Raw genomic sequence first — 22635 nt, 5'->3', positions numbered from 1 at the left:
CAATGAACTGCAGAAATATTTGGTACCTAATGTGCTTATAGATTAACTTACACAAGCATTCTAAAATGCCCTGAGATGCAAGAACAGAATCATACCACTCTTGCATGCATGCAATAACTGATGATCCTAATTAGGAAAAAGTAATGAGTAGGAAACTGGAAAAGGGAATCAACATTCTTGGCAAAGCAGATAAGAAAACCCTGTCTTTTACCTGCTGCATTGCTGCTTATTGAAATCATTAGATATGGGTGCTTTTCCAGGGAGGTCTGCAGTACATGTCAGTTACACTTTATCAATCAGTGACAAATTTTTCACAAATCCTTAATCCAGAACTCCCATGTTAATTCTAATAATTTCGCAAGGAGCTGCCAAAAATTACTTATTGTTCTGTTAATCGTTACTAATAGGAACAGAGGACTGCCTTGAGTTTCTTCATGAAAACTGTACTAATTAGAAATGTCTGAATACATACAAGTCCTCGGAGATTAATTTATTCATCATAATCAGTTAATCACTTTTCCTTTACATAATTAGACAGCTCCTGGTGGAGAGGAAGACCCCTTAGTTTTCTTGGAAAAAAAGAAAAGTACTGTAAGCTGACATTAGCAGAATTATTATGTCTTCCTGTGCATACAGATTAGTGCAGGTGGATTTTTTTGCTCATTCACCACAAATGAAATCTCAAACCAGAAACACTTTTTAAAAACATATTTTCTAAAGCTGCATCAGAAGTTCTTTCTAGAGTCTTGCCCTTCAGCTGTCCATCGAGACTAGGCTCAAAGATTGCTGAAGAAACTGGTAAAGTTTTAGCATTGACAAGCCCAAACAGAAAACTGCTCACTTTGCATGTAGAGCAATACAGAGACAGTCCAAATATTTAACCCTCTTGCATATTTCACAAGCTCAGCTTTTCTTATCCCCACAAGAGATTTTTATCTGCCCTTCAAAATGATAGCAAAAGTGTCATCATCATTTACCCAAGTGGATCACTTTTTAGATACCCTGATAATCCTTTTTGAGAACATATACATAAGTATGGATTTAGTAAGAAGGAGTGGTAAAAGGAAGCTATCCTATTAGCATTGTCTGTTAGAGAATGAGTTCTATATCTTTTGATGTGGGGAAAAAAAAAAAAAAAAAGGAATTAAATTACCCAAGAACCCTGTGTGCTTGGGTGGCAAGTGCTGTGGCTTTTATTGTCCTTTATTGCACAATGATATATCTAATTATACAGGCCAGTTACAAGACACTGAGAGAATATAAACACTTAAAAGCTCAGAGATGAGAGCACCAGTATTTTTTTCTGCTTTCTGCTAACTGCCCAGGTACACTGTAGAATAGTCGCAGAGAGTCATTCCTATCTATTGTTTGAGAAAAGCCCACAATCTTGTATTAATGTTTTAAAAGATAACTACTACAGTATGTCTCAGTTCTGTCAATCACTGAAATAAACTGCAAAACAGCAGTTACAACATAATTGTGACAAACATGTCCTGGTTTAAATCAGAATTTTATCCCAAAATGGTGAATTTCCAGCAACTGTGATACTTACTAATGTCTTCTGAATAATTATAAATTAATTATAACCACAAAAGAATTAGTTTGGAATATAACATCTTGCCTACTAGGCAAGCTTGAAAGTGGCATATCAAGTGCAATCTTTGTAATCTGATAAAACATCTTCCGACCCATCTCACCTCTTTTGTGTGTGTGTGTGTGTGTGTGTGTGTGTGTCTGTTTCACAGAATCACAGAATCGTCTAGGTTGGAAGAGACCTCCAAGATCACCTAGTCCAACCTCTGACCTAACACTAACAAGCCCTTCATTAAACCATATCACTAAGCTAAGTTTACTTGTTGTTTTTTCTTTGAAAGAAGGCTGAGAGAGATGAGGAAGGGAGTTCTGGGGAGACAATTCAAACACTGCTCTTGCGATTTTGCAAATTACATTAGTTAATGATCACCATTTTTTTAACTTACCTAACATGAGCTTAAAGAGTGGAAAAGACAGTGCATACATACATCTATTAGGTCCTATAAAAGCCTGTCTAAATTTATATAAGCAGAAGATGACAGAATTTTGTGCTTAGTGACAGATGAAGAATGAAAAGCATTTAAGGCTGAAGATTTGGGAGCTCTTCAGGTTCTATTGATTCTTGTCAATAGTATTAGAAATTTAAAAATGAAAATATGGAATAAGACCTTACAACAACAATAACAACAACAACAACAAAGGAATTTTCTCCATATATTTTTGAATATATTTTCCTAGTAATAATAAAATATTTTAAAGTATTTTGTGGTTAAAGATATAGTTTTTATAAAGCAAATAAAAGTCAACCACTCTCACTTTTCCAATGATGTCTGTTTGTGTTAACTGCACATTTCTAGTATTTTGGGACCACAGGACTCTCAAAACTATTTATAGTTTATAGCAGAAAAAGCAAAGGAAAAAAAGAGGATATTACTAATCATTGAAATATCCATGTTTAGAAAGCTTCCATGGATGTTTTGAACAGCCTATCTTTATAAAATATGTATTTTTAAAGCAATGGGAAAGGATTCAGATCAATTTGTTGTCATAGTTGAAATGACAGCTACCATGCAGTTAGAGAAAATGGCTTGAGCAGCTTTGCTGTCCGCTGTGTTTCACTTAGATCATGTTACATCAACTTTCATTTTCGACAGTAAATGGGTTAAGAAAATGTGTAAACAAACACCAATAAAGAAATATATTTGTATAATATATAATGATATAAATCAAACAATTCTCTTATTTTGTTTGATCATCTTTACACTTCATCTAACAAGGTAGGTAGATTACTTTGATTAACAGATTAATGAGGATGCTTGCCCTACACCCTCACAAATTTAAAAAAAAAAAAAAAAAAAAAAAGCTATTTTCCCTTTGTGATTTGTTTTTTTTTTTTTTTTTTAATTATTATTATTTTAATTCTATCCATTTGCTGGTTCTCATGTAAGTCAATGCCATGAGTAGCTGTCCTTGTCATTCAATGTTTCTATTTGTGAATATGAGATATCTGATCACTCAGGTAAGGTTAGGTATGTACTCAAGTACGAGTATAGTCGTTCAAGGCAAACAAAAGTCAGAGCATTTGGAATTTAGTGGTACTGAGGACAATCTAGAAATGGATGCATTGTGTATCTATGGTTAAAAAAGGTATTTTGACTCACTGGATTTTGAGTTATTTGAGCCTTTTTAACAATGTTAAATGTTAATTAGTACATGCAATATTTGATCCCATCTTTACTCCTTTTCTGGATATGAACTCGAAATGCAAAGGTACAAGGTTGTCATAATATTCCTGAAGAAAGAAAAAACAGTTGCCTGAATAACCTACAGTTCCCTGATCACATCCTGCTGATCTTTCTAGTAACTTGCTTGAAAGAAAAATATTTAATCTGCTTTCACTTTCTAGTATTTTCATCAGGAATGATAAAAACATAATGCAACTATTTTCTATGCTATCTGGAGAAAGGTTTCTAACTAAAACTGATGAGTATTTCATTTACTAGCCTACCACATAGTGTCTATATTTTGCTAATATTTTTTTTCTGTGCATTTTACAAATAAGAGATTTAGAGTTCCTCTTTATTCTATTTGCCTAACTCAAATACAATCCTCAATAAGGAGATCAGGATTAGGATAATGAAAGTCAGTGCAAAAAAAAAAAAAAAAGAAAAAAAATATTATAATTGGCTCTTGAACTTAAAAAGGTTTTCAGCATATTTTATATCTAGTCTATAGAATTTGTCTTTAAAATGGTTCAGAAAGAATCCTGAGCACATAAAATTCTGGAGGTAACTGTATGTTTCTCTGAACCTGTATTATTAAGAGCTTTTGGAGACATAAGCCTTCAGATTCACCAGTGACTGGCACTTACAAAACGGTTCTCATGACCTACAGCATAAGGAGAGAGAGATCTGAGCTTTCTTTCACATTAACAAGTGTTATTATCCAACCAATGTACAAATGCATAAGAAACTTCCCATTCATTTAACGCAGTTGTTTTTTTTTTGTTTTTTTTTTTTTTTTCATCATTTCAGGAAATGCTTGAACTTTTCACCTTTGCTTGAAATGGGATTGACTCTGTTTCTGCCACTGCTTTTAGAATCTGTCCACTTTTCTGCACCTTTGGTATCATACCATCCTTCTGATTATGCACTAGATTTTTTCCAATCTCATTTTAAAGATAACTGCTATAAACTGGGGGAAGGGAGAGTTATTTTAGTATAACAAGTAAGAGGTCTGAAATACAGCATTTTATTTTTCTTTAATATCAAAACACACACAGAAGAAGTGATAAGTGAAATAAAAGTCTTGTGAAGGTTGAATAAAAAGTGGTTTGGTGTTAGGAATACACCAGTTAGCTGAAAATAACCCCATAGAAATGCATTGAGAGTATCTCATACATAAACAGGGATTTCTACATAGGAAAATGGAGATTATCCTTCAGTTTACATATACATATGTTACAGTTTACATTCATCATGCTAACATAATACAAATAATAATAATTTCAAACCACTAGAAACTATCGTGTCAGAGATTCTAATTATTATGACCATCTACACCTAGTTCTGATTATATCTTTTAATACCTTAATTCAGAAAATTCTACTATTGCACTATGTAATTCAATGTCTTTTGAAAGAATGTTTTTTTTTTTTTTGAAATAGTAGAAATGTATACATGCAATAAAAATAGCATGTATTTACTATATCATACTGCTACATTTTTATTATATTTGTCTTTATGCAGTTTTGAATATTTGATGCAGTTGCAAGAGTATATGTTGCTATATATACTTAGGAAGTTAGACAGCTAACATGATGCCCAAATTTTGTGATAACATCCGTCATCATGAGTTAGAAGAAATAACAGACTAGCAGGGAGCAACAAGTGTACTGTTTTCTTGCAGAAACAGAAGAATATGCAGTACAGTGAAATTTTAAAGAAAAAAGTGGCTTTGTATTTTAGAAACAGGAAATTGTGTAGTGAGATAGAACAGATTTGACTTGTGGTTTTATTTTCTAGTCAACATAATACCGTGGTAAAGACACTACTGTAGAATAATTTGATATAATCTGTGGAACTAGACTTCACTCTTTCCACCTTTATTTTGTCTGTATATTTAAAAACAAAACAAAACAAAACAAAACAAAACAAAACAAAAAACCTACCATTTGTTGTGATTGCTTTGCACTGAGAAATTTCTGGGCAGCAGAAACTATAAACTCTGAGTACAAATTCTAATACAGAAGCTTTGCAATGCAACACCAAAAATGAAGTGCAAATATTTAAAGCAATTATATACGTGCTTTATAAACATTACAGTTTGGTAATTCAGTGTAATATTAGTAATCTCTCAAGTTTAAAGCACCAAAGTTCAGCAACCGGTAATCTATATGGAGGTCTTGTTGAATAATGTTCCTCAGTGGACCAATGTGACTGCAACCTAAACTTCACTTCTGATTTCACTTAACTGGAGTCTAAGTTTCCTTGAGAAAGCTCAGCATTACAGTATCTTAACATGGTCAGCTGTTTTTGTTATAATTACATTTACAGTAAGGTTTCTGGCTTTTGTTTAAAATTTTAGACATTGTGTTGTTTGAGTTAAATAATATTTATGGAAAATAGTATCAAAACTCTCGTTGGACTTAATGGGCATTGGCCACAAAGACTTTTAATGTGAATTAGAGCAGTTAATTTCTAATGCTCTTTGTGTTGAATTGCTATGTGATAAATGATTGGTCAAAATTACAAAGAAATCCCTTAGCTCATGATATGATTTTGGATTAGAGAACCAGGTGTAAAAGGCATTCAGCGGTCAATGTCTTGTGCCAAATACCTTAACCTTTATGGAAATAATCAATATTTTTGAACTGATGTTCATCATTTTGTAGAAGAATTTGGTTAAGTTAAAAACTTTTTTTCAGGTTCCCTTGAGCTGAGCTTAGTATCAACATAAATTACGTTAAAACAAGTCTTAGATTTGTGCAACTAATAGTTTGCTCTGTCTGCATTCAGAAACAATACTTTCTACTCTCAAACTGGTTCCGGGTTCCAATCGACACTAATTGTCAGAGGCAGGAAGAAGACTCTTGGCATTAAAAAACACATGGTTCAAAGATGCTATAAAGTAAGTGTTAAATGAAATACCAGTTAAGAAGTTGCAGCATGGGGTAATTTCTGTTTTAATATGTAAAATGGTGAACTCAAAAACTGAAATCCAGATTACTGTTTCCTGGACAAATGCTGTTTGTCACTGGTCTACAGAGTCATACTTTCTTATGTTTCCTTTTAACTTTCTGGTCTGAATCATTTTGAAGTCCTTTCCAAGGACTGGCAAAGTTTAAATAAGAGGAATGGCTGCTAAACTTAACTATAGTTTAGTGGTTTTGTGAGGAGTTAAAAAGGGCAGGGATGAGATATGCAAGCTGCCTGTGGAAGGCAATGAACAGGACACTTCATGATCGCTGTAATTGTTCAGGCTGTTACATGTTGCAAACAGTACCACCATTTTAAGTTGTTCTAGCAATCCTTTAAAATGAAAATAATGGAATTAAGCAGTGGTAGAAAGCAAACAATCAGGAAAAAATGGTGGATATCCAGATTTGAAATATCCAAAAAGGAAGCAGGAGGAAGAGGAAGCTATTTTCAGCAGCTCCTCTCTGTCAGTCTACGCTCAGCTATGTCTTTCACTATGGGCTGGTGGTTTTGGTTCCCTCCTCACCTGGTAGCCCTCTTTTCCTGTACTGATGTGTCTGTCTGGAAATGATTTTCTTTTATTCCAGTTTATGGTCAGGTACCAACTTTCTTAGTATCCAAATATTTCTTTGGATCTAGGGTTTAGTTGCTTAACAAAGATCACATGTCAACCAATGGTAGAGCCAGAAATAATAGGATTTCTGGATAACAGTGCCCTGCTCTGATTTTTACACTATGAATCCAAAGCTAAATGCATTTTAAACCATTGTTTTAGTAGCAAAGATGCTGTAGATTTTTTTCTTTTTGCTCCTCTTCTTAGTGTTCATTACAGAAATAGAGTTTGAACAACTGTGTTTTCTTCTTTTACTCTTTGGAATACTAATTATACATTGTCTATTTCTCTTCCTGCATGTTATGCTAGGTCTAGCCTTAATACTTTGATACTACATCTTATATTCGTCTCAGTCTATAAAAGTCTAGTGTTCCTATTGCTAGTTTAGATTTCAATTAACATTCTTAAACAGATCTAAAAATAGTAGCTGTCATGCTATATTCTTTTCCACCAGGAATCAAATGTCCTCCACTATCTCTAAACCACAGTTCGTAGGACAATAATCATATACCTTATTTCTCACTGAAAGAACAGCCACAGTGCTTTGCTCTTTCCTGCATTACCTAATTGTGGCATTGGTTGTTTTTTTTTTTTTCTTTTAATACTAGATTGTGTGACTGATATGATAATAATATACTTCTACAGATCTGAAAGTTTATAGTTCTACCTAGGATTTCAAAGCACTTAACCCAAGGTAGTTATGAGCTGCTGTCTCTGTGAAATTCTTACAGAAATTAAGCTCCCAGGAACAGATTTCCCTTTAGGTATAATTATGTTTCATTTCCATAAGAGAAAAATGAACCTAAGATCATGACAACGGGGTTATTATTGTCCATTCAAACTCTGTGACAAATCTTTTTTGTGTAGTTAAAACAAGTGCATTTTAACATTTCTTTTTCACACTGATGATCTTGTCTAAAAAATAATATTAAAAACAAAACAAAACAAAAACTATGGTACTTTTAAAATCGAATAATCTACAAGTCACAGTATCTGTTACTTATGTTTGCCACAAGTTCATTTTTTTCAGAGGTTATAAAAGTTAAGGCTGACACTTTACAGGAAACACAACAAAATGCTCCTTCTGTTTTTTTCTTTTAATTTAAAGTCAAAATGGATGTAACATATTTATCTGAAACATTTTTCACGAAAATAAACAAACAAACAAAAACAAAACAAACAACAACAAAAAGACAAATTTGATAGCTTTCAAAAGATTTGGATGATTCATTTATATTCAACATCTCTTAACCTCTGTGAGTACTTAATGGATTATTTGAATAGTTTAAAGATTATTTTGTTTGGTATTTTATCTTTCCATATAAACATTTTAGGAAAAAACAAAGAAAAAAAAACAAAACCACACCAAAAATCGTAGAATCATCTTTGTGATTTTCCTTTGGAGAGTTGGGAATGTAGAATGACAATATTCTGTTTAGTTTTATTTTCACTCCCTAAAAGTTCAAAGGTTTATTGAAATGATATGTTTGAGTTGGCTTAGAAAAATCTAAATCTAGACCGATATCTTACAGATATCTTACATGAGTTTCAAACAGCTGCAGCATTTTGAATTTGGAAAGACATCTGGCTTTGAAAAACAATTATATATACCTTTTTTATGAATGCATTTATCCTAAACTACAAACTTATAATCACAGGAATGGGCTGGTAGCCCTAAAAAGTGAACTCCTCTGTTTAGTCATCAAACAGGTGCAGCAATGTCAGCATCCTCCAGTTCATGTGGGACCAGTGTCTCCATGCAAAGAGGTTTTCACCCTATCGCATGGAAACCTAAATTTTAAGGGCAGAAACAATCATAGTACTGAGAACAGAAAATCAAAGATTGTTCCTGATTTTTTTTCTATCTTTATATTAACTTTGCATGTTTTGAATCTTAAAAGCATATTCAAAAACACTTCTCTCAAGTAAAATCCTTAGTTTTATATATTCACATAATCACTTTGCAGTAGTCGGTTCGTAGCTCCCCATTAAATAATAAAGTACCTGCAGACATTAGAGATGTCTTTACAACTGCAGCTGTTTAATCAGTAAATTTGGTACACATCTGGTAAATGTGATGCTAATCAAAGTCCACTGAATGAGCCAGCAGTGTGCTCAGGTGGCCAAGAAGGCCAATGGCATCCTGGCTTGTATCAGAAACAGCGTGACCAGCAGGGCTAGGGAGGTGATCGTCCCCCTGTACTCGGCTCTGGTGAGGCCGCACCTCGAGTACTGTGTTCTGTTTTGGGCCCCTCGCTACAAGAAGGACATCGAGGTGCTTGAGCGGGTCCAAAGAAGGGCGACAAAGCTGGTGAGGGGCCTGGAGAACAAGTCCTATGAGGAGCGGCTGAAGGAGCTGGGCTTGTTCAGCCTGAAGAAGAGGAGGCTCAGGGGCGACCTTATCGCTCTCTACAGATACCTTAAAGGAGGCTGTAGCGAGGTGGGGGTTGGCCTGTTCTCCCACGTGCCTGGTGACAGGACGAGGGGGAATGGGCTAAAGTTGCGCCAGGGGAGTTTTAGGTTAGATGTTAGGAAGAACTTCTTTACTGAAAGGGTTGTTAGGCACTGGAACAGGCTGCCCAGGGAAGTGGTGGAGTCACCATCCCTGGAAGTCTTCAAAAGACGTTTAGATGTAGAGCTTAGGGATATGGTTTAGTGGGGACTGTTAGTGTTAGGTTAGAGGTTGGACTCGATGATCTTGAGGTCTCTTCCAACCTAGAAATTCTGTGATTCTGTGATTCTGTGAATTCCGTTAAAAGGCTCCTATCGACCTCACTATGTTTTAGATCGTGCTTTTGCACAGTTACACACATGCTCACACACACATGATTAAGGTATTGTTTGGGGGTTGTGAGGATAACTTCTGTATAAATTCATAAGACATTTTATGCCCTCTAACTCTACTCCTGGACAGGTGAAATGATCAAGGTTTGCTGGCATTTTTGAAGTTTGGAAAAATACTGTAGCTTCTTCAAATGGCTTTCTTCAGGGAGCAGCTGTGCACTCAATCAGGCCAGGAAATGCAGAGGTTTAAAACAGCCCAATGCCTATATCTGGCAGTAATCAAAGAAGTCTATAAAAAAAAGGGGGGGGGGGGGGGGGAAGAGGGTTGGGGAGGTCAGATGGAGAGAGATGTAGGGAAAAAAGCAGAGGCAGGGGAAGGAGGAGAGGGGGGAAATAAATGTGCCTACTGTGGCTTAAAGCACAATAATTTAATTGTCACTATGCAATCAATAAAAATGTAACAGTGTGAAGGGAGCATGACAAACATAGATTTGCTTTGTCTTAAATGGTATGTACTAAATGCATGTTACCCAAACTGAACAAGATTGACTAGTAAATTAGAAGAAAAATTGGTGTTATTTTACATTTTCTGCTTACCTGTGGAAAAGACACTCATTTGCAAGAAGAAAACTGGAAATTAACTTTTTCTTTTTCTTTTTTTTTTTTTTTTTTTTTTTCTGGCAGTCATTCTTTTAGGTCATCCTAAATGGAGGCAATAGACATATTCTAAAGTAACAGCCCAATTCAGTAAGTGTCCTGCCTTAGTGAACCAAATCAGTGGGGTAATCACATTGACATGAATGGATTTCAGGAGATCAAGGTCTTACCATTTGAGGATCACTTAGAAACATAGAGGAATATTAGGAATATGCTCTAACACTGCACCGCTAGAGTCTTACATCCCTACATAAATATGCTAAAGTTAATAGGGAACCATGGAGACAAAAGTTTTCCATCCATGAAGACACTGAAAACACCTAAAGTTTGTAATTAGTTGTGATGATACAGGGAGTACAGGGAGCCTGTATTATGTAGGTTTCTGCATGAATTTTAAGTGAAAATGGTCAAACACTGTACTTCAGAGGCAGAAAGTGCCATCAGACAACAGTACATTCTCATTACTAGTCTAGGCTCCTTATGGACTTGTGTATTTGCAATATATATATTTTTTTAAGTTAAGGCCAGTTCAATTCCTCTGAACATGGTAGATGAGGAGATTTAATGAAAGAAAATTTACATTCTGGACATTTTGGGATGTTAGTTTTGTATTCTTTTTGTCATCAGGAAATCATTGTTGAAGTAATAAAGCCAAAAAGTTGTATAGACTACCCTACCTTTTGACTTTTAAAGTCTGAATTAACAAGACCTTATTTGTGTTCCATTTAGCTTCACTGAGAATATATTAGAAAACAGGTATAATCTATAAAGAAGAGACTTAATCCTGGAGAAGCTTATTTGTTAACAGAATAAACAAACATCTTAACCTGCTGCATTTATCTTCACTTTTGCTTGGATTAGCTCTGCATTTCATTATTATTATTATTATTATTATTATTATTAATATTAATATTAATATTAATATTATTTCAATCTAGGGACATACTTTCTGTCTGCATGGTACTTAAGATTTTGTGCTGGAGTCATTTAGTCATCAGGCTCAAAGAAAAAAAAGTTGGTTGGTTGGTAGGTTGGTTTTTTGTTTGTTTTGATTTTGTTCTGGTTTCTCCCAGAATTCATTCAGTGGCAAGTATTTGAGCAACTGTCCTTCAGTCCTTATACCCCAAAATATCAGCAGTACCTCTGAGCTCCTTTAGTTTGAATAAAAAAGCAGAAGCCATGTGTGAGAGAAGAACCAAAAATCCAAACCACATTTTAAAACAACAACAAAAAACACAAATCAATGCAATTGATATGCTGGCTGACACATGTTTAAAACAGTTGAAGGGAGATGATAGAATTTTGTTATTTCTTAGAAAATATTGGGATGCCTACTTTCTCACATGGCCAGCCTAAAATGGTATGGAAATGATTTTTCTCAGGAAATGCCTTTATATATGAGAATGAGATTTACCAAACATTTCCTAAGATGCAGCTGCTAATTGTATTGTTCACAGAAAAAAATATATTAAAAAAGGTATGAACATTATGCTGAAAGGCAAGAAATTCAAGGATGACTTGAAAACTGCTGGAAAAGATACAGTATGATTGAAGGATTTATCAACCTGCTTTGGCACCTCTACTCATCATTTAGCTTAGTATTTTGAAAGTGCTTTCATGTGAATACTTTTTTTTTTTACACATGAACTTTGCATGGAGTGGACTGTATTTTGCATTCTTACAATTCAAAGACCTGCTTCTAAAATAAAACTGGAAGTAATTGCTAAAGTCAAGAGGAATTCAAAAGTGCAAAATAGTGAATAGTAGAATAAGTGGACGGTAATATGCTTACAGCCTTGTTTTTAATTCCTGAGGTGAATTCTTTGAATGAGGAAGAGTCTGTGCTGTCTACATTTTGAGATTTTTTTTTTCCTCTCAGGAACAGTAAAAAGAGCTCTGACCAAAACCATAGCAATTGTTTAGAAATTCTGAAACCATGTCAGTTATTACAGATAGTTCAAAGACTTCTCAGTGTAAATTTCTTCATGGGACATAGTTCACAAAATTCAAGGCTTCCTGTAGATGTTTTATATCATACATGTAAATAAACAAAGGACTTATTTCATAAGTATGTAGACCTTTTTTTACACCATACTTAAATACGTATGTAGACCTTTAGTGTTGAAAAAGCTTTTTACACATTTCCATAAACAGTTTGTATAAATCTCCACAGATAATCTTAAAATCTCCCTAATTATGTTAAATTATTCATTTCCATGTCAAATTTCTGCAGCGAATCTGAAATGAAATAAATAAGGTCTCTTATACAAAATGAAGGCATATGTATTTTCAAGTGTGTATATGAGTCAATTTCTCTTGTACCAGTCACAGCACATATATATTTAGAAGAATGTCTATATTTTTTTCTGTAGTATATTGATTTCTGATTAGTGACATATTGATTATACTTATCAACTGTGTCTACATATATCTAAATGTAGTGAATTAGGATAATGGCTGCTGTATTTTGTATGGAAAATAAAGTATCTTGATTTATTTGTTTGGTGGTATTCTGAATTCATTGTGCTGAAGGAGGCTACAAGCAGGAATGAAACACTGACAAAGATTAAGTATCTCCAGGGACAATACCAAAGGTCCTTCAGACTACGAACTAGTCACTTGAAATTCCCAAGCTACCCGTCACTGGCCCACTTAACAGACCTTTTTTTCCAAGGTCGGTAACTAAGATCAGAAGTACACAATGATGTTAGAAGTCATGGTTTGCAGAGAAAAGGGTGCTCAAAAGATGCCAAAAGACAAACAGAGGGTAAGTATGTTTATTCTCTCTGTTGGGATCATCCTTAGAATTGGCTTGACCTTCCATTTGCACAGAAAGTGTGCGAGTGTGAACTAAAATACTGTCTTCTTTAGCCTGTGAGACCAAGAGCAACTCAAATGTACAAGAATGATAATAGAAAAGGCTTGAGACCCGTTACAAAAGTGTTTTCAAGAATGATCTTGTAGTCCTTCCGTGCTCATCCTATGAATCCTGGACACTACAGAATAAGTCAGGGTCTGGCTTGGGTTCAGGTCTTGAGCAACTGACACTCATGAACAATTAGCTAGCTAGGCAGATATTCAGAAGAAGCAGAAGGTAACTACATTGGCTTCACTAGGTCTTCAAGCTACACTGTCTGCTGGACTTCCTGTTTTCCTGACCTACCCAAGAGAAAGAAGACATTCCTTTATGCCCTAAAAAATTTGGCTATACAGTCCTCAGGTCTGCAGAAAGCAGACAAGTCTCTACCTTTGTGAATGATCAGAAATATGAGTAAGAGCAGATCTTTTACAGTAGCCCAATTGCTTAGGTTATCTAGCACAACTATAATTTAAATGTCTCAGATGTCCCCCTGGGAAAGAATCTAACACTTCTACGCTTTGTGAACTACTGCTCCTCTAGGACAGCCATGTTCCTCTGATGCTGCCATTTTTATCAATGGTTGTCCAAGATCTTCAGAGGGAGAGGCAAGGAACTGTTTAAATCATTGACAGCTGGGTCTTCATGTGTCAGATCTATGTCAGACTGGACTGTTACTAACGGAGAGATCTATCTAGAGTGTTTATCCCACAGCACCCAGAGAGGTGTCCTCTGGACTGAGAGTCATGGCTGAGGTTTTTGACAGCAGCAGTAGAACTAAGTAAGAAAGCTGCTCCCATCAGCATGTGAAGTAGTTCTGCCTTGCATAACTTTAGCCTTCTACAAAAGGAAAATCCCAGGGGTGTGATGAAGGAAAGTATGCAACTGCAGCTTTTCCTTTCCATTTTGACAGTCTCTACATGAGCCCCTAAAAAGCTGTAATTGCCAGGACAAATGAGAAGAGCCAAGAGGTGATCTTAGAGGTGATGTTGGGTCTGTCTGAATTCTTTCCATCGAGCTTTCAAAATACATGTTTCCAAGTGTCCAAAACCAGATTGAAGAAAAGTGTGGAAAATGAATTATTGGGAACAACTATGTGCTACTAGAGGATTGGATTAGGTGACCTTATAGAACTTAACCATTTCTGATTTCTTTGATTCTTTGACTTACATTTCCAAATGCTTTGGTCCCTGAGGGAGAACAGTGAAAAGGAGTTGACATGACTAAATAGTTAGTACCATTGCTTTTTTAACTTTTGGAAGAATATTTTTTCAGTAACTGTTTGCCAGGTATGTAAAAAATGCCACAGAACTATGTATATTACGTTGTGAAATATTAATATTGGCTGGAAGTGCAAGGCGGATGTTGGAACTGAGTAAAAAAACTGTGCAATTGACTGTGCCAGTAAAAGCCAAGATGACAGGTTTTATTTTAATTTAATAAAATCTGAAGGTAGGGCTGTGGAAGGGCTACCTGGCAGACTGCCTTGAAGGGAGTCACTGATAGTCCCTTTCCTTTTAGTTTATTAGGTTTGCCATTTTTCCCCATTTAGCATAAAAAAAGTAATTTCCCAAATAGCAGGATTCCTCAGTTGTTTTATCCTGCTCATCTAATATCCACATTTTATAAAGCATTTCATTAAAATTAGGGTCCCTAAAACTCACAGCACGAACAACCTACATTTTACTAAGAGATTTCTTTACTAAATTCAATATGATATTGAAAGTCAGGAGCACCATTTAATTACACACCACTATAGAGAGGTGAATGGAGAGTAGTAAATATTCTTGAAACCTTGAGGGGACATCTATAACAATGTGTTTTTTAAGATATTTTTTTTTCTTTTCCTTCTGTAAGGTTGCAGGGAAAGGTTGCAGACTATCAAACTAAAGGGTCAACTAAGCATCATTTGTTTAAAAACGTTGTTCTAATCAAGTATGCAATAAATAGTGTTTCTTATCTGTTTTTAGCTATGAAATTAGCAGTAAAAATAGTAAGAATATTAATTCAGAATAATCAAGGCCATGCAAAATTAGGTTTTAGACCCTGTTCATGTCTTTTTTTTTTTTTTTCACCTAATGAAAAAAACTTATAGCATCTTCCCATACAGTGTCACTGATGTCACTCAGAACCTTGGCCCAGAGATATACATCTTCCTGTAACCTTCAGCTTGCATATTTATTTTCTTTATCTCAGCAGTTTCTCCTTTACCTTACACTCCAAAAATTCCCCATAATATCTGCTGTATTAAGTCTTCCATCTTAGAATTCACATGTTCCTCCTGAGATTCCAGACAAGTAAGAAAGCTCATATGAACGTTATCTAAGTTCTCCTATCTTTTCAAATATTTTTTCCTAGAAGATCTTAGAAACCATAGAAGATGGTAAAATATTTAGGAAAGACCTATTCTCAAGTCAGTCCCACAGGCCTTTCACCCTCTCTTATGATTATCATTTGGCACACCTGCTCTTTTAAAGCAGTGTCCCAGCACTTTGTATTTATCTGACGCTTGAGAAAGTGATAATTGCAGCTTTCATTCAAGCATGTTTTGTTAGTAGGAAGCTGTACCCCACAAAAGCATGAAAAAGGAAGTCCAGAAGCATTTTCAAAGGTTGTAGACAGTCCCTAGATGGGGATGAGGAGGAAGAAAACCCTCACTCTACAGCCTAGCATTATTGCTCCAGTCACTTGTTTGGCAGTTATAAAATGTGTAACTGCAATGGCAGAATCAACTTGTTCATACTGTGAATTCATTAAGCCTCAGAAGATAGCCTTTGAGCAGGGTCTTCTGTCCTGTGAGGTATGATATGTTTATTCATATTGATGGATTCACAAAAGGTAAGCAATACTTCTATGCATTACAATTGTTCTTTGTAATAAAAAATAATTTTTTCCTCAGCTCTTTCACTTTGTTTCAGTTACTCTGAGTGCGTGGACTTAATAACCATTTACAACATTGATTCCAATCTGGATGAAAATTCTTACAGTTAAAGTTGAGCCGTTGTGTGGCATTATCTTTCCGTCATCATGATACATGTTCATGATGTATTGAACAGCACAATGCTTCATAGCCAACATAATGGGATGACACAACTGAAATTGAATAAGGAACAGTCTTATTGTAAGTAAATTGCAACTCTCAGTGTGAATACCATCTATCTAATACACAGCATACAAAGTGAATGGAAGCATGTAAACGTGTTTGTAATGTTTACCGCAAACCAATTAAGATTTCAGGTTCCCTATTAGCAGCAATATCACTCATCTATCTGTTCTAGCTATCAGCAACTTCCTTTGGTGTTCTCTATTCTGACTGCTCACAAGAGAGGAGTCTATCTGGTTTAGCTCCTATCAGCTGTCAGCAAACAATTCCAAAGACAATTTAATTTCTTCATATCTAAATTTTAATTATTTTAATTAATTTAATTATTGTACTTTACTTTCCAGTAATTTTAAGCAAATATACCCTTAGTCAATATAAATTGTCCTAACTTTGCTGATGTCAGTAACAGTTCCTACTATTTTAGAACTTGGCCACAATTTTTAAATTATAAGTTTTAGACAAATGTAAGCAGCATAGAGTGTCAGAAGAGATAAGGAAATGCTAAACTTAATAAGGTGAAAACAACATGCTCCATGTGTACTGTGCTGTTTACATTACAAAATGTAAACGGTAACAGCAGCAGGCTGATATAGATCCTCCACCACTATGGTCAAAATCCAGCCTATCTAAAAAGCAATGTATTTTTCACTATAGCTGGGAGAGCATTTAAAATAACTGTCTCCTTCGGTTCATCCCCCACAAGTTTGTAAAAACTGCCACAGAAATGAGGCAACGCTAATATGAATTACTATCTCCAATTACTTGGAAAGAGTAGTAAATATCAAGATGACAGCAAAAAACATATAGAACTTCTGATAATGTTTGGGTGCTCGATCCAAGCAAGAGGATGCTGAAAGGATCACTTTTATTATCTGGATTTCTGAGAAGTAGCTTGGGAACTAGGTATTTTGTGTACCCTGACTGTGAAAGACAATCAAGAGTGAGTTGCAACATACTGCTGTGATTCTTTTGGGAAAGATTAGGTTTCTGCAATCACAGAATCACAGAATAGTTAATATTGGAAGGGACCTCTGGAGGTCATCTGGTCCAATCCCCCTGCTCTAGTGTCTTTCTGGTGCACAGAAGTTTTTGAACAGGTATATCCACAGATAACTCTAAGCATATCATAGTCTTCAACAGGTTTCTGTAAGAATGAATAATTAATTTGAGAAGACATTATGTTCACCACTTCTGCCAATTTACTTTATTTTTTCCTTTATCTAAACATAATTTTATTTATTTGTCTATATAACCAAGAAGCTAGTTAATTTCTCCCATCCTTGTTCTACTACCCCATATACCATCAGTGCTAGTCTAGCTGTTTATGTAAAAGTCTGGGAATATCATAGTGGAAATAAAAGAGAGCTTCCGTAAAGATTCTTTAAATATTTTGATATACATATATTTATATAGTATATATGGAATGAGTTCCATGTTAATCATTAACTTGCAACTTTAATAAACTTAATGTTTTAATAAACTAATAAGAATGCTTGAGTTATACATAGAACACTAAGAATGTGGCATATATTTAATGATTATTGCTGTGTCCTGTTCCAGAATGTTTTCTGCAAAATGTTAAGAACCATGTTGTAAACTCTTTTGCCTGAGGACCTTTATTAAACCCAAACAGTTTTAAAACGTATATTATGTAGTCTGGGTTGGATACTTTAGACATTACAATAGGAGTGACATGACATGCTGAAGTGTGCATTCATTAGTTCATGTTAATGTGAGGTCCTTAGTTGCAATAGTTTAGACATATCCAGCTATTGAGGAATCTCTGTTCTTTAACAGAAAGGCAGAAAAGGTCTTTTATAAAGCTCAGGCTAAGAAAAGCTTTGTCAGACTTGCCTGTCATACCAAACTGTCCTCACTATGAGTTTAATTTTATTTAAAAACCTTTATAAATTCACTATTATATGTATGGAACAAGCATCAGTGAGGAAAATGGGCAATTCCACCTTAGTGTTATCTTTCGATATGCTAAACTGATTTCCCAGCTGGTGCAAGTTAAGTTATGGCAGTTATGTTAAACGATGCCAATATACACTAATTTAGAATGAGTTCCTTCATCATTAACATGGGTATTTTAGGAAACCAATTTGGAACCATACATTCCCTTATCTACTCATCATTTCCCTCCTGATATTTGATTAGGATATTGATTTCCTCTTATTAAAAAAATAAATAAATAAATCATCCCACTCACCTCCTTTTGCCCTCTGCATCCTACAGCTGCAGAATCCCACCTGGATTAACAGATTGATTTATTGATAATAAACACATTGATCTTCTTTGCCCTTCTCCAAGCTGCACAGCTCCAATTTCTCTATCCCCATTTTTTTCTTCCACAGCAATTTTTAATATTAGTTCCTCTCTATTACCAGCACCATTCATGTGGATGCACTCTTCAAAGATTCATCTACTGTTTTTCAACGTTAAATTCTTCCAAATGGCTTTCCAGCATAGAACACTACCTAAGTGCTCACGTAGATAGCAGCAGCAGTCTCCCTTGCTGAAGCGCTAAGATAAACAGGTCAATGCAAAAGGAGATATGATCCACCAATAGACTTTTATGAGACACTTCTGAAAGGGCAGGACTGATTTAAAATAGAATCTCTGGGACACAGCTCAAGGCATCTCTATTGATAAATTGCTCTCTATATGGGCTTACTTGGTTGGAAGAGAGGATATGTTACACATCCAGCCAGGTGTTATTAACTAATGATGATGATGACAAAGAAGAAATCACTAGAAAGTTACTTTATATATAAAAAAAAAAAAAAAAAGTAAAATCTAACTCTGAGACAAAGAACAAAATTTAGACACTCCATTAGAAAGACAGACTATATACACAACACCTAATATTTCAGAATGTTGTGTTTTCAATGTTGATCATCATGATTAAACATTCATATCTCCATAGCACCTAGAGATCAACTAGGTTACGATTCTAGTGGTGGTACAAACTGAATGACAGTCCTTTGACAAAGACCTATCTTAAAAGCTGCTTCATAGCAATTTCTGAAGTTTCATAATTTGCTTTCACTATGAATGGGAACAGACTGCAATCAAGAGAAAGGCACTACATCAAACTGTCCACTGAGTATGTGTGGAGTTACTGCAGGGAATGTGGGAATCCCAGATCTGTTGTCATTGAGGCACTCCTAGTACACACAGCGTGGTTATCCCTCTTCCCTTTTCTTGCTATTGCCTTGTTTTGTATATGACAGAGTAATGTTCCATCTACCCCTCTTCACATCCACCAAAAGTGATTATTGTAAAGGAAATGTTTTTTACTTTGATGAAATAACATTCTTTTCTAAAATTTAAGCATAGAAGCCCAGTTTACATAAGTGGTGGATGGAAGCAAACAAATGAAAAAACAAACAAACAAACCACCAAGCCACAAACTAATCAGACCATGGCAAAATAATCTGGCGTACACAAATGCTGTAACATGAAGCGCCTTTAGTGTTAATTTAGTCAAGATCAAACATCTTACAGAACCTAAAAGGGAAAGGTCTTGTTTCCCTTTCCTGGCTTCCACCCACCCAGGATTGCCCTTCTTTCTGGAGGTTGTGGTACACATCAGACTGCTGAGGGTGAGGTCACTGTTCAACTCAATGCAATGAAGATCACTAACTCAGTAGAAACCTGCCAGTTTGTTCATTACTGGATGGATGGCCAAGTAACAGAAAGTTATCACTGCTGATCTTGGTGGGTCAGACAAGTGCACAGAGGAGTGTGGAAGAGGAGACTGAACTGGACAGAACACCCCTGCTTCAGAAGCAGAAAGTTATCATGGGTGTCTTGCACTATTCAACCCATATCTGAAGTCACCAAAGATAGATGCTGATATAGTTATTTGCAAAATATTCTGATCTCTTATATGAGGAATTTTTTTTACATAGCTTTGCGAGCAACTATGATATTAACCACGTGCATGCTTTCCTTGATTAATTAAGGCTTAAGATGATAAAAACCACTTAGTTAAAGAACTCAACATCTGGAGCCAAACTTTATCACTTGGAAACATTATCAGAGAAAACTATAAAACAGATCTAAGGCCAGAGAGAAAGCTGGTGAAGCTCATGCAGTATTGCTTCCTGAACCAGAGCATATGAAACAAATCACAGTAAGAAGTAGAATTTCAACAAAATGAACAGAACTACTTTGCCCAAATCTTAAAACATTTTTATGAAAGTATTTTCATGAGAAACTAATGTACAGGGTCATTAACTTTTGGAAGGGAATGAAAGTCAGATGGATATGTTCCCCACTCTCCTTCAGAATGATTTTAAGCTATTGTTGTGTATATTCACAGAGAGCAGATACTATGACCACATAAAGGGTAGTTTGGGTTTGGTTGTATTTTGAAAAAATCTCTTGCATTATTTCAACACAGGAAAGGGAAGTCAGAGGCTTAGAGAAGAATAGGTAGGAAATGACATAAAAAGACACTGTTGGATTGGCATTGAATGTTAGCCAGGTGCTCAGTACCAAAACAGTATTTTCTGTCCCACATTAAAAAGGGAGTGCTTTCAGCTTTTTCCAGATGAAGGACTGAACATAATCAAAACACCACTTTTTTCTATGGAAGCAGAATCATCAATGTATGTCTAAATGAGATCAGATCTACAACAGGAGTAAATCCCATGTACATTGAGGATACATGGGTCCCTTGGACAATCTTAATTGGAAGTTACATTTACAGAGAGTAAGTCCTTCTGTAGGAAAAACCTTCACATTTACTATTACAAATACATAGTAAATAAAACTATAAATATATAAAATTACATTTTTTAAAGTGAATTTGGGGATAATTTGGACACCCATTGCCTAAAAAAAAAAAAAGTTGGAAAGGCCATGAAAGTTGTCACAGTGCGTAAAAATGGGAAGCATATGTTTCTTTTGGCATGAAGAGTTGAAATGGATATTGCAGCCACTTCATGGTGTTTTTGTTTGTTTGTTTGTTTTGTTTTTTCCACAGTATAAAGTTAAAAGGGATGACAACAATATTGCCAAGTGTGTTCTGTAAGAGTCTTATCAAAACCCTGTGGATGACAAGGGAAAACAACTCCCTTCCTTTGGATAAAACACCAGGTTATAAGCTTGGGATGAAGCAGTGAGATCTGCACAGAGTGGGTACCAATAAATGAAGTGATTTATTCAAGGCTGGAGAAATTTTCACCTTTATGGATCTTCCAGTATTTCTCATTGGCCAGCTGCAGGGGAACAGTAACAGAACTGCTATGCTTCTCAGCATCTCCCAAAGGTAGAAGACAATAGCTGGAGAAGTATATCAAGAGCAGTGCTTTCTTCATGTGAAGTATTCATTATTGTACAAAGATGTGTAAAATAACTTTTAATTTGTTCAGGTGCAACGCCAAACTAATCCACAAATTTTACCTAGGTTAAAATGTTACATTCCAGACAGCTCATACAGTTTCTTAGAATAAAAGGTTGTTATATTCTTCTTATGTACAACATTAAATAATTCAGCATTATGACTTCACCAAATGTAGAAACTCACTTCTTGGAAATAATTTGCTGTGCTGAAGCTAAACAGTTCTGTAGTAAAACATCTGAAAATAAACTTAAACTGCCCTGAGAGTATGCAGAAAAAACACAAACATATGAGATCCTGCAAGAGCGAGAAAAAGGGTTTATGTTTATCCTCTTGCAAGCCCTACTTCAGGAAATATCTACAATTTGGGAAGAGATTTCTAATTTGTTTAAATCCATCTAGAGTCAAAGAAACCTTTCAACATACAGTAAGTTCTTTTGTCAATCAGGAAATGTTTTCCTTAGAATGTATTTTCTTAAATAAAGACAGTAAACCTAGCAGAGATACTATTTACTTATATTATTTACTTCAGTTAAAAAAAGATTACTAGCTTTGTTGTAAAAGGCTATATTATTTGGCAATATTATATTGCATTGTGAATTAAGCATGCACTTAATGGCTTTCCTAAACAACAATCATTCCTAAGAGTGACAGTCAGTGTGATTTCAAGATTGTAGTTGCCCAACCCATGAGTAAGACTCCATTGCTTTTGAAGTATGAAATGACAACTTGACTTGCAGATTTGGCTATCAGGGTTGGTAGCAAGGAGAAAAAAATGTATTTACTCATAATTAGAGGAAACTGGGGCTGGAGAGCTTTACAGATCTTAAAAGTCCATGACAGCACTTCTTCTAAGGAGAATCACAACGAAAACAGTGATGTCAAAGAGTAACAGGTTTGCTGGACTGTAAAGAGCTGAATATCTAGTGTGGGCAAGTGATGTTAAAGTAGCCAGTCTGGCAGTATCCTCTCTATAACAAAGTTTTGAGCATCAGTTAAGGAAGAGAAATTTTCAGATGAAAAGAACAAGAACAATTA

The sequence above is a fragment of the Anas platyrhynchos genome, chromosome 8, assembly GCF_047663525.1.
Source record: "Anas platyrhynchos isolate ZD024472 breed Pekin duck chromosome 8, IASCAAS_PekinDuck_T2T, whole genome shotgun sequence".
Lineage (NCBI taxonomy): Eukaryota > Metazoa > Chordata > Aves > Anseriformes > Anatidae > Anas > Anas platyrhynchos.
Note: the sequence above shows the minus strand (reverse complement) of the source record.